This window comes from Poecile atricapillus, chromosome 2 (assembly GCF_030490865.1).
Source record: "Poecile atricapillus isolate bPoeAtr1 chromosome 2, bPoeAtr1.hap1, whole genome shotgun sequence".
NCBI classification, from domain to species: domain Eukaryota; kingdom Metazoa; phylum Chordata; class Aves; order Passeriformes; family Paridae; genus Poecile; species Poecile atricapillus.
The window spans coordinates 143,579,777-143,592,316 of NC_081250.1; the positions used below are offsets into that span (position 1 = coordinate 143,579,777).

At 39.7% G+C, this 12,540-nt stretch overlaps 1 long non-coding RNA gene across 1 annotated transcript in view; it reads right to left on the reverse strand.

Annotated features, from left to right (window-relative positions):
- LOC131576341 (uncharacterized) overlaps positions 1-12,540 on the reverse strand; it is a 155,614-nt gene that overhangs the window by 70,144 nt on the left and 72,930 nt on the right. Inside the window, exon 4 of the long non-coding RNA XR_009276959.1 lies at positions 699-956. This is a non-coding gene — a long non-coding RNA (uncharacterized LOC131576341). The remainder of the gene's footprint in view (positions 1-698; positions 957-12,540) is intronic.

A 12,540-nucleotide genomic window follows, 5' to 3' on the forward strand; every position in this document is an offset into this window, starting at 1 on the left:
GAAGACAAAATTCAAGCACAAATTTTCTTCTCTTTAAGAATTGCCTTTTAGAGGTAGAACCTCAAAAGACTTGGAATTCTTCCTCTGACCTCAGAAGACTTTAAAAAAAATAGCTGCTTACTTAAACCACTGGAATGCACAGGAGCAAGTTTTCTCATGAGGTTCATGGTCAGCATAAAACCAGAAGGGAAGAAAAACCAGACAAACATTTTAGATGTCTACAAGGCAGAGATTTAAGTTTTAAAGAAATGTGAGAAATTGATTGTTTGGCTATGCTGTTACTTATATTTCAGATGGGAACCAAGTTCCAAACTCAGCAAGAGTAGGTCCCATCATATTGTCTGTCAAGGTCCATCCAATCTGCTAACCAGGGTGAACATGGCTTTTCAAAGGAGAAAAGTGCTTTCCTATGATGCAGCGGCCTCTAATCCTGCCTGAGCTTGGAAAAAACACCCTCACTGATTTCTTCTGCTAGCATTTAGTTAGCTTTGGAGCTCATTGTATTTCCTGGCCAATTTTCCATGCAAATGGGGCTATCCACCCTGAAAATCATAAGCACCAAGGGGCAAACTTCATTCTGCTTTCAAAATAAACACTCTAAGGAGAAGCAGTGAGGAAAGAGAAAAAGCCTGGAGAAAACAGAAAAAGAGCCTAACACAGAGGTTAAAATAGGTGGGAACAAGAGAGAGACACCTCACCACAGAGTTCATGAGCCATTAGAAATGATGGTGCAATGCTGTTTTGCAGTCCAGTCAAGGAGAAGGATCAAAGTTCTCTTCTTTGGGAAGAGCCAAGCTCTCCCAGCTTCCTTTTGCTTCAGGGACAGTCCTGCTCACTGCAAAAGTCTTCTCCAGGAGCTCACCAAGTCATTGCACTCTTGGCAGTTTTTCTGTAGGAGGGATGAAGAGGACAATTCAAGGTGTTCTGTATGTTGTATTCAGCAATTCCTCTGTCCCCTAAAATGCAAGAATGTGGACAGGAGTAACCATCTCACCTCTCTCCCTGTGATTTGAGTGTGTGTATCTGATATGGGATTTTCACAGATGCCATGTGCTCCTGAATCTTTGCCACCTGTGGGGAGACCAAGTCTCCACCCCTGTGCTAAGCCCTCTCCCCTTTGGGCTTGGCAAAGGACAGGTATTTTTCTCACAACAAGTCTCCAAGAATTCAGAAAAGCAGCATCTATGTGCAGTGCCATATCTCCCAACTTCCCTAGACCTGCTGCCTAATTAAGCCTGCTTCACTCCTATGCCCCAGGAAGACTAGGGTCATTAAGCCAGAGCTAGCTGCTGTTCTTGCCAAAAATGCAGTCCTTTGTGCCACGGGCCATAGACAGTAGTAGAAAGTTACACCTCCTGGCTAATACAGTGTTTTATTCAGTATGGACTATTGTTCTAGCTCAGTGGTGTTTAAAGAGTTAGCTTATCTCTCACCAAAATTTGTTTTCCTCTGGATAGATCTGTTACATAAATAAGCATATTTGCCCATAGCACCACAAGAGACAGATATTTTTACTTTTCTCTCCATTCAAAATCACATAATCGCTAGAGCTAAGCACTTTTCCCACTAGTACATTTCTCACTGTGCACAAGGATTGTAGTGATACTCAGAATCAGGCTAACACAATATCATCCATGATTGCTTTAAAAACAATGTCCCCAGGCTACTTAAATGCATTTACTTCGGTCACTCAAAGGTCCTAGAAATAGGAAGTAAGCAAGCACTGCCCTTAGTGTTTTCCCTCTAAAAGGCAAATCAAAAGAACTCACCAAATTACAGATATAAACAGTAGACCTTATCCGCTTATATCGTTTGGCTGACTTCCAAGTACTTAGACTTAATATTCCCAACAGTTAGAAATATTGTTATCTGTAAAGTTCCATGGACATTTATGGTGCTATATAAATGCATATTATTAATTAGTAACTACAATATTTAATGTCAACATTTTAAACATTTACATGAGCAGCATCATGAACAACTGCACTCCTCATTTTCCCAGAGCTCATAGTACAATCAGCAACAGCAGTGAACCACAGTGAAAGACCTCTCTGGACATGACATAGTCTGGGGGACAGCCTTCCCTCTTCCCACATCCCTCCCTATTCTGTACTCCTTCAAGCATCAGTCTTTGAGTCATGGCTGCTCCTATTGCTCAGAGGCTGAGCCCCAGTCACAGGCCACAAGGGCCTGGTTACCAGCTGTGCTTAGCCCCGAGATGTGGCTCAGTTCCAGCACCCACAGTTTCTCCCTGGAGCAAGCTGTGATCAATGGTCTAGGCAGTGATCAGAAACCTATTTATGCAAACTATTGTTTATTTAGTACTAAGAACAATGCGTTCAGAGACAAAAGGATTTCAGAACAAGTAGGCTTAAAAATCTTTCTGTTCCCCAAGGCTACTGTGCAAAGTAGGCCTCTCATTCCTTGAACCTCGCTCTTCCTCCAGCTAATACTTCTCACAGCAGTCACTCTCCTAAGAGAGTGTTTACTTTGAGCCATACACTTAGACTCTCATCCTTAATATTCAGAGTAAAGCACTTCCATCTGAAGATGCATCAGTGATAATTAACAATCCATTGTATTAACAGGTGGGATTTGATTCTGCTTGGTGGAGCCAATAGTGAAATTCTGAATTAATGAGAATACATTATTGACTGGCTACAAAAATGTTGCACATGGCTACAGAGCACAAATTAATCTGCTAGATTGTGGACTATTTACTTTTTCTACCATTTTCCCTCACTTGAGCTGTAGTGTCCAACTGTCTCCATATCTTCATCTATTTTATAAACTGACCAGCAACAAATCATCCACCAAATTCTCACCCAACACCAAGTTCTAGGTAGCAGATCCTACACTAAGCAGGACAAAGAAGACCATGCTGAGATGTCTTCCTTGCAAACTGAGATTCAAAATGATCTCTCTTAGCCAAGTGATTCCCCTTTGCCTAGAGGCACAGAGCATAGGTCTGTCAGGAGTACTGACTCTCCATTTTTCCAGGCTCTTCATCCTGTTCACACCTCAGCTTTCCTTATAACATGCTTAAAATCCAGCCCCTCACTGAACAGAGCCTTTTCACAAAGAGCCCTTTCAAACTCTGCAGCAGCCCGGTAGGGAGGCCTCCATGGTAAGGCAGGTGGTCTAGCAAAGCCTCAGAGAAGTCTGTTAATTACTATCAAGGAATGTGACCACAGGATGAATAAATGGTGGAAAAGGAAGAGGGAAACTTGAAAAGATCAGAGGCATGTAATGAATAAAAAAAAAGAGAGTCCTGAGAGGAGCAGATTCTGTGATTCTATGATTCTGTGATTCTGTAATTCTGTGATTCTGTGTGATTTTTGCAAAGCCTTTGCCTGCTAACTGTACCAACCCTGCCGCATATGTGCAGTACAAGGGGGCTGTGAAGACCCTTTCCTTCAGTTCCCACCAAGCTTTTTGGCCTTTTTGATCTTGCTTCCTCTCCACCACCTCCTTGACACCATTACTCTTGGACTGTTTGCTTCACCCTGGTGCCTGAGGCCTCAAATTCTCCACATCATTCACAGCCTTTGTATTGGGCCCTTGACAGGCACTACCTGTTTAAGTGGAGAAGAAATGGGAGGGAAAGTAAGATATGTATAATAAATCACAATGAACTTACAGGATTTTGATTGTGCAAGAGGAGAGTTCATTCAACAGAGCTTGTAAACTTATGATACCATGGCAAATTGAAGAGAGAGGATATATATTTTCCTAATCCTGGTGTAACCAAGATTTATCCTAGAACAAAATGTCTCCCTAGCATTGTCAGCTCAAGGTTCTATTTGTAGAGTCACAAAGTCTCATGCAGATTGCATGATGGAGTTGCATAAGATAACTTCAATGGAGTCAGCTTTTTCTGAGGTGTAATACATATATGTCAGATTAATTTTAGCTAGATGAAAGGTACATTTTTAAGAGCTCCTTCCTCCTGGGATGGTAAATGTTAACACTTAGTAGACTAATCATTAATAAGATATAATTATATATAATAATGGGGTTATATAAATACTGCAAATAAAAAGCTGGGGAAAGCCAGGGCAATGGCAAGCAAGAGTCCCAGAGATGTAGGCTGGTGCAGACAAGGACATGGTGATAAGCAAAGGCCAGTGCACAGAGAACACTTTGGGGCAGAAGGACATTTGTGTACTTTCAAGAGATTCCGTGCAGATATTATTGGGTTTTTTCCCTATCTAAAGATTTACTTTGTTCCACATAACAGGATTTGAGAGAAAACAGTAGAAACAGTAGGCAAAATCAAAATTTTGAGAGTAAATTTTGAGGAGAACCATGAGAAAATAAAAAGGCACTTTTTCCCAGGAGGAAACAAAAAAAAAAAAAAAAAAACAAAAAAAACCAAACAAACAAACAAAAAAAAACCAGGATGCTCAGGGAGTCAGAAAATGTATAAAGTTCTGGACAACTTGTGTCTGTTAGCTGCCTGGTGCAATCACAAAACAAAATGGCTTAAGGAGTGGTTTTGTCATGATGTCCTAGGGTGTGTTTGGATGACATAATGTGATTCCAACACATTTCTCAGATGCCTGAACCTGGCCACCATATGCTAATCACCTACATGTTTACTGTAGGTCCTCAGCACAAGCTATAGATACAATAATTCCAGCCTACACTTCTCCTGAAAACAGACAAGGTCCTTTTAAAATAATGTTGACACACATGGTGCCCAAGTCTGATTGTAGTCAGCAAAATGTTCTAGAGACTAGTCAGCAGATATTCTGGAGAGTATTCAGAAAATTTTAAAAAATCCCTTTGGATTAGTATGCAAAATCTAGCCTGAGTTTTGGAAAGAAGGCAAAGAAAACATATGAAACAAACGAAAAAAGGAACCAACAAGGAAAGAAGCCAAGAAAGAAAAAAATATTTAAAAAAATAGAAATAAAAGGAAAAAAAATCTTCAGGTGGAGAAAAGAAAGTGTTCTAGTCCTTTTCTGTCTCAAGTATTACTAATTTCAAAATCAATCTCAAAATTATAGAACCTTTGAAAACTCATTACTATTTTTGTCAGCCAATGGCTTCCAGTTTTGACTATACTGATCTGACAAGGGTGTGAAATTCTCTTCTGGAAGTCCCCCCAAATTCCTGGCTTTCAGGTCATTAAGGCAGTAATTCAGGGCTGCATTGTTTTTAATCCCCGGTGCAGTTTAATCTCTTGTGCAGTCTACCCATATACCTCAAACATATTGCACCTCGAAAATAAATCCTGGAGGATTTACACCCAGAGATATTTGGCACAAAATTACCTGGGGAGCAGCACAGGAGGAGAGACTGAGAGGAGCAAGAACAAACTGAGTGAGAGAAGGGGGTCAGAGGTAGGACGTCTGCCCAGTGTGGGGCAGGAGGAGGGAGATTATATGGTACAGAGCCAGGTCTCCATAAGCTTGTTTTGTTACACTCCTATTATATATGTTACTAAAGAGCATCTTTTGGCTTGAATGTTTTTATTTATATATTACAGGTAGGCCAAAATTCTACATGTGGAAATTTCTCCTGTGGCCAATGTTACAGTAAGGACTCTCTGGTTGATGGTTTGAGGAGAGTAGGTGCATCTATAGATAGGTATAAAGATCTATATAGCCTTTCTACCCCTTCTTCACTGGGACAGACTCCCAAGGAAGTGCTATTTCTACTGTGTAGTACACTTTATTTTTGTTAGCTTACTCAGCTCCAGAATTTCTTCCTTGCCTAGAGCCTTTATCTGTGAACTCTCACTCTGCCCCCAATCAGAATGTCATTTCAATAAATGTTTACACTCCATATACAGAGAAAATTATGTTTTGGTTACTGGTGAAACATTTCAGTATGTAAACAGTGCTCTCAAAAAGTGTTGTCTTCCAAAAGCATAAATATGTGCTATTTTCTTCCAACTCTGTCTGCTGGAATATCCACGCAGAAAAATACCTTGTTAATGTGTGAAAAATTATTATCATACAAATAAACACATTTCTCTTTGTTGGCAATAGCAAATGTTCCTGTTTTACATGTCTGTACGCAAGGAGAAAATTTTAGCTTTCATTTCTACCATTTATGTTATTTTACTCTTTCTACTGCTTAACAGACTGATCTATCATCTATCTATCTATCTATCTATCTATCATCTATCTATCTATCTGTCTGTCTATCTATCTATCTATCTATCTATCTATCTATCTATCTATCTGTCTATCCATCCATCCATCCATCCATCCATCCATCCATCCATCCATCCATCCATCCATCCATTCATCCATCCATCCATCCATCCATCTATCCATCTATCTATCTATCTATCTATCTATCTATCTATCTATCTATCTATCTATCTATCTATCTATCTATCTACCTACCAATCTATCTGTGTCCTCTTTTAGCTTCAGAAGAAACCAGATTAATGATAAATTCTCTAACACCTGTACCTTGTAGGGAGCTTCTGCATGCCCTGAAATATATCTTTAGGCATGTCCTAAAGGATTTTAGTCCCTGCTTCTTCCAACAAAACACTTTCTCTGGAAAATTAAGTGCTTGACATACTTCTAGCCCAGCACTTGTTTTCACACCACTGTTAAAAGTGTTGCAATTTAGAGATTATTATTTTTTCCTACACATGAAATGCAAATATATACTGCAATAAAGATAAACACTTACTTTTCACCACAACACCTCCTGTTTCAATGCCAGTCTTTTCAGCAATGCTGCAGCTCATGTACTGATGCCGAGTGTAAATTTAGTTAATGGATGGACTGTGTTAGGCAGACACCCCTGGAGTGTTCTGCTGCACTGATGTCCATGAGGAATGCCTGGGGATAATCTGCCATGAGTCAAATTCCCATCTTGTCCTGCCTCTGAACTTTAGACACATATTGCTTTCTCCATCAGATTCAGGCTACCAGATCACCATCTGCTCACTGTAAAAGTCATGGTGGACTCAATTTCACTTGGCTAGCAAATTCAAAACAGCCTTGTTGGGTTAATTCTGGACTTCTTATTAGTCTCTGTCAAAGTTTTATTATGACTTCAGTGTATCTTATTTTCTCACAAAGAGTTCCACTGAAGCTTCTTCCCAAACAGTTCCTCAGCACTAAAGTCACAATTTGTTCTACAATTAAATTTTTCTTTGTCAGTCAAATGCTAAAAACCCTTTTTCTCTGAATTCCAATTTGGGGCTTTGAATTCTATACACTTAAAATTTTCACGGTCTAATTCCATACCTATACTTCTTCACTTGAATTAATTGAAAGCATTTAAATGTAGCAAGGATACATTGGTTTGTTTTCATTGACTTCATTTTCTTTGAGCCTTTGCTTGCAGATAGAAAGTTAAGTGTCATGTAAACCTCTCTAATTATCTTCTGTCTTTCTAAAGTATTTCCATTTCAGTTGCAAAATACTTGCTTTTGCTATTAGGATTATTTCTCTCATTATGCTTGTCCCCCTTGTAGCTTTTGCTGTCCAGCCATCTTTGCTTCTTTCTCTGACCCATTTCAAATTGCTTCTCATAAGAAGTGATTTATTTCTATGGTTTCTCCCCATGACTTCCCATGTATGGGATCACAAAGCACTTTAAAAATGAAATTCCCAATATTGCAACAGTCACTTAAACCTGACATACATGGTTTTGAAGTTTGGTCATTAATGTTCATTAATCCCACACTATTTCATGTCTAGAGAATATCTAGAGAACAAGGGTTAACCTCTGCAATATCACATTGAGATTATTTCACTTGGTCTTAAATGTTGTTTTTTTTAAACACCTGAATTGTGACATGGTAAAAAAGGCTGCTTTGGGTAGCAGCTTTAGGAAGTAGCTATGAGGCTGGCTGTCAATGAGATAAAAATAGTTGTAGATGGCTTTTTTATATACAGGAAAAAGTCAATTTACATGAATAAACAGATTAAACATCATAATCTTGCACAGGCCATGAGCAGGAGCACTGCTGTTTTATCACAACAAAAACAGGGAAGAAGAGGCCTTAGGAGTCAGCAGATCCAAAACCACTTTGGGCAATGCATTTGAAGGCAGTGTTATATGATGTCCCATTCCTGAACAGTGGTATTTTTCTGTGTTTATTTTAAAAAATAATTGCCAAATTTGAGCCTTGCCAGAGAACAGCATGCAAAAAACCCTCCCAAACCCAGCTCCACAGGGCAGGTTAGATTTTGATCTATCACCATATCCAAACAGTCAGTGATGTTCTTGTAACACACTCCCTTCCTTCTAGTCTCTGTTTGATGTTTTCCAAGGTGCTAATAACATTTGGATCCTTTTTGGAACCACAGGGTTCCAACCATGGGGATATGTTTCGTTACAAATTTTGTGCCCATTTACAGAACTTATATACTGTCTCTTCTTGTAGTGTTAACAGTTTTCCTCAATAAATTAAAAAATACATGTAGAAAAACAAAGCATTATCCTTCAATGACTTAATAAGATTTTGCATCATCATCACCATTATTATTATTATTAAAGTATCCAGACAGCAGAATAATAAAATTACACTGATGTGAGCAATTCACACAGCTTTGATTAAGGATGTGTCAGCACTTTCCTACATGAATCCTTCTTTTTGGTGGAATGAGAAGGAGTGGGAAAGAGATAAAAATCGCCTGCTGTGATTCTTTGTGGGCTGCTCCATAGCAGATGATGTTTTAACAGAGGAGCAGCTTTTTATTAATCTAGCTTTACAGAATAAATTAGCCTGAAACATTTATGATCCTTATTTTTAGGACTGTCTTTATATTTAAGTTGCAGGCCTCAGCGACTGCCTGACAGGTCAGTTAGTTTGGGGGCTGCAGGTCTGAGGGCACGTACACTGATGGCCTGTATGAAGTCATGGAAACAGCAGGATTTAGAGGTGATATCAGGGTTTGCCCACAGCCATGATCACTCATATCCATCTGAATCCAGGACAGAACAAATCCTTCAGAGCAGAGTCTGTCATTTTAAACCAGTGGGGCTCTAATGCAGGTATAACAAAAACCTGTATAGGCAGAAGGTGAAGTCTGAAGTGGGTTCTGAGTTACAGCATCCATCTTCAGGTGCCTGACTTATCTCCCCTGATGTCTAAGAAGTAGGTAATTGGCTCTAGTAGAATAGCTCAGACACACAGACTTCCCAATACAAGCAAGAACGAGATCAGACACCTCCTGAGGGCAATTCAGGGCTCCTACATGCTAAGCCAGGAGTTTGAGCTCCTGGATAGGAAATGGTTCCACTGTGAGGAAGAGTAGGCCTTAATCCAGGCCAAAAAAAAAAAAAAAAAAAAGGAGCAAAAGCAAAATAGTAATGAAAAAAACCAAAATAAACAACAACAACAACAAAACAATTAAAAACATCCAAAAAACCCCCAAAACCCCCAAAACAATAACAAAACATCCTGAAGAAAATACTTCATCTGCTTTGTGTATGGTAGTCTAATGAATAAAGTACACTCCTAGTAATGGAAGGTCCCAGACCCTCTTCAATTTGAGGGGCTTCAGGTTTTCTTCTCCCACCTCTCTAAGGCATGATCTGATCACCAGCCTCCAACTCAAGCTGGTGGCTTTCACATGTCCTCTCCACATGGCCCATCCATTGCATTGTCCAAAATGGCAGCATGAAATGAGCAAACAAGACTGACTTTGCAACCATCTGGGTGATTTGTGGAATCCCTGGAAGTGTTCAAGGCGAGGCTGGATGGGGTTTTGAGCAACCTGGGCTAGTGGAAGATGTCCCTGCCCATGGCAGTGGGGTGGAATGTAGTGACCTTTATGGTTCCTTCCAACCCAAATCATCCTGTGATCTCTGAAGTGGGCTGTTGGGAGAAGAAAAATCTGATTGGGCTGTGAGTTAGTTAATTTGTTGATTGACAAGCCCAGTTTAATGGTCATGGAATAAAATATATTGCAAGGCATTTGAGGGTACCACTGGTCTGTCTGTTAGCATTTAGCATTTATATTGACTCCTACTGGAAACAGACAAGAAACCTGTGTCTGTGCCAGTAAATCAGACAATCCCACGAGCACTGCTGGTCACCAGAGGCCACCATGTCTACTACTTGATTATGCAACAACTCCTGGCACATTTCTGGTCTGTGACAAGTAAAATATGCTGAGATTTAGTAGAGCCCACTGCCTACTTCCAACAGGCAGCCTGGATGCAACCACCCCTCTTTTAGAATGGAAAAGAGTTTAATAACAGGGGATCCGTGCCAGAGAATGGTTGTAGGCAGGATTTTAGTGCTAGAGTTGTTTCCAGCGGGAGTTTCAGTGTGCGAGGCACTGTACAAACAATGAGTAGGTTGTCTCTGAAGAGACAGAGACTCTGTTCTTAAACAGGCTCCAGTTCAGCTGTGTTCTTATACTTCTTACTTTACAGATGGCTCTTCAAAATAAATTTCACGTGCTGGATTGCAGCAATTTTCTGTGCCTATGAAACAGTCACACAGTAAAGAGAGCCGATGAAAAGAGATCATTGCAATGTGTCCTTTTAAAAGGAAAAGGGTGGAAACTCAAGATGAACAGATATTGCCTTGGAAGGACACAACTGCAGAGGCTGTCCCACATGCAGTGCTGCCAGTAAGGATGCACAGCTTAAACCACAGTCTGAGTTACTCTTCTGTACTGAGCAGTGTGTTATTACATATGTAACAGAGCTTGTGGGCAGCACTGAGAAATCATGGAAGTATTTTAAGCAGTGGTTTTCACAATTTATGGCTGTGACAGATACAAAGCTAATGAACACCACAAAGAAAGTGACCTTGTTAACTCTTTCATAGATACTTATCCAAGACCTTTTTGGTGCAGAGAGGAGTCTTTTCCCTAAGCCTCCATGAAAATTTGAGGTGAAAAATTTCTTAGGGGTGACAACAAAAAAGTGCTTATTTCTACCTTGCATATAAGAAGGAAAATATTAATACATATTTAAAGTCCAGGAGTGGAGTCTCAGTAAGGAACAGAAGGCAATAGTTTCAAAAATCCAGGTATCTACACTTACTTTCGCAGGTAACTACATATTCTGACTATCAAGAGGGTTTTCACTGGCCTACAGGACCAAAATCAGATTTATAGAGCAGATAATTTGGTCTATCACAGGTTCCCAAATGACTCTGAGGATCTCAAGGAATCCCATAGCTTAGAGACCTCAGGCAGAATCACTCAGCTTAGCAGTGAAAAAACATAGTACAACTCCTCCTATAGAAGACCACTGAAGATAAAAATAATTGGATACACAAGTGGAAGGAGGGATGAGTGGGAGCATAGTGCTTGGGAGCTGGCAAGGAAGGCTTTGTGAGCTATGCAGGGACCGCCACAGTGTGGGGTTACCGACACAGACATCAGAGATGTCTCAAATCCAGCTTCTTGTATGAACCCAAACACATGTTGCATTTCAAGAGAGTAAAATACACAACTGCTGTACTCCTCCAAGCTGCATAAAATAAGAAGCAGAAAACACACAATATGGAAAAATGTTTTTTCCATTGGCTTGTAGTATTAGTCTCAGTTGAGTAACTAGCAGGTCAACTTTTCACTTTTAGCACCCATTAGTAGCTTCATTATAGTATTTTCATCTGAAAAGCAATTATTTTCAGCAACTGACTTGGTCTGGTCTCTTTAATATCGGTAACAAGCATAGAAAGAGATCATGAATTTAAAACTGCCTCTCTGAATGTGGCAAACCATGCCCAGGATACCTCCCTAAATGAAAAGATGAATGTCCTGAAGCATATGATAGACTCATTTCCCATGCTGGGAAGATGCAATCTTCACCCAAAGAGGAAGAGGATTTTGTTTTCTTTGTTATTGTTCCAAGTGACATAGTAACATCTACCTGAAAGCAGACAGTAATTGCGACTGATAGGTATCAGGGTAAGTAACATTATACAACAGGATTTGACACAGCACATAGGGAACTCAGTCATTTTGTTAAAAGCTGGGTGGTTACCAAAAGTGAGTACAACAGTTTAGGGGAGGATTCTTGTCTGGCTTTACGTCCTTCCAGATAACTGTGTTACAGAACAGTTAGCTGCACTCAGAACTGTGTAGACTGTGGACTTTTAAATTCTTTTTGATTCAAAGGCTGAACTTTAATGTTTTGCACAGTTGTCCCACATCAACCCCAAATATATTTGCCTGTGTAATTGCTTAATAGAATCAAACAACTAAGTATCACTGGGAGGAGGGGTGTTGTACAACTAAGACATCTTGTTCTACTTGAAACAAAACTTTTTTACTTCATTTTACTAATATTATACTTACCTTTTATTTTATGTTCTTAGTCTTACATTTTTTCCAATTTTCTAATTTTCATTTGTTTTAAACCAAAAAGTTCAAATGCATCAATCTTGTCTAAATCTCTTTGTTTTCCTGTTCAGCTGAAACTAATCCACAGATTTAATTTTAATTTTAAAATAATTTCTGTAACTCTGCAGCAAGCTATATTTTTTGTGAACAGATCCACAAGACATCCTATGCAGTGCCATCCATGCCCCTGAGGGTGTTGGAGCTGGCACAGTCTTACAAGGTGTGAGAAAGTTGAGGGGTGGGAAGG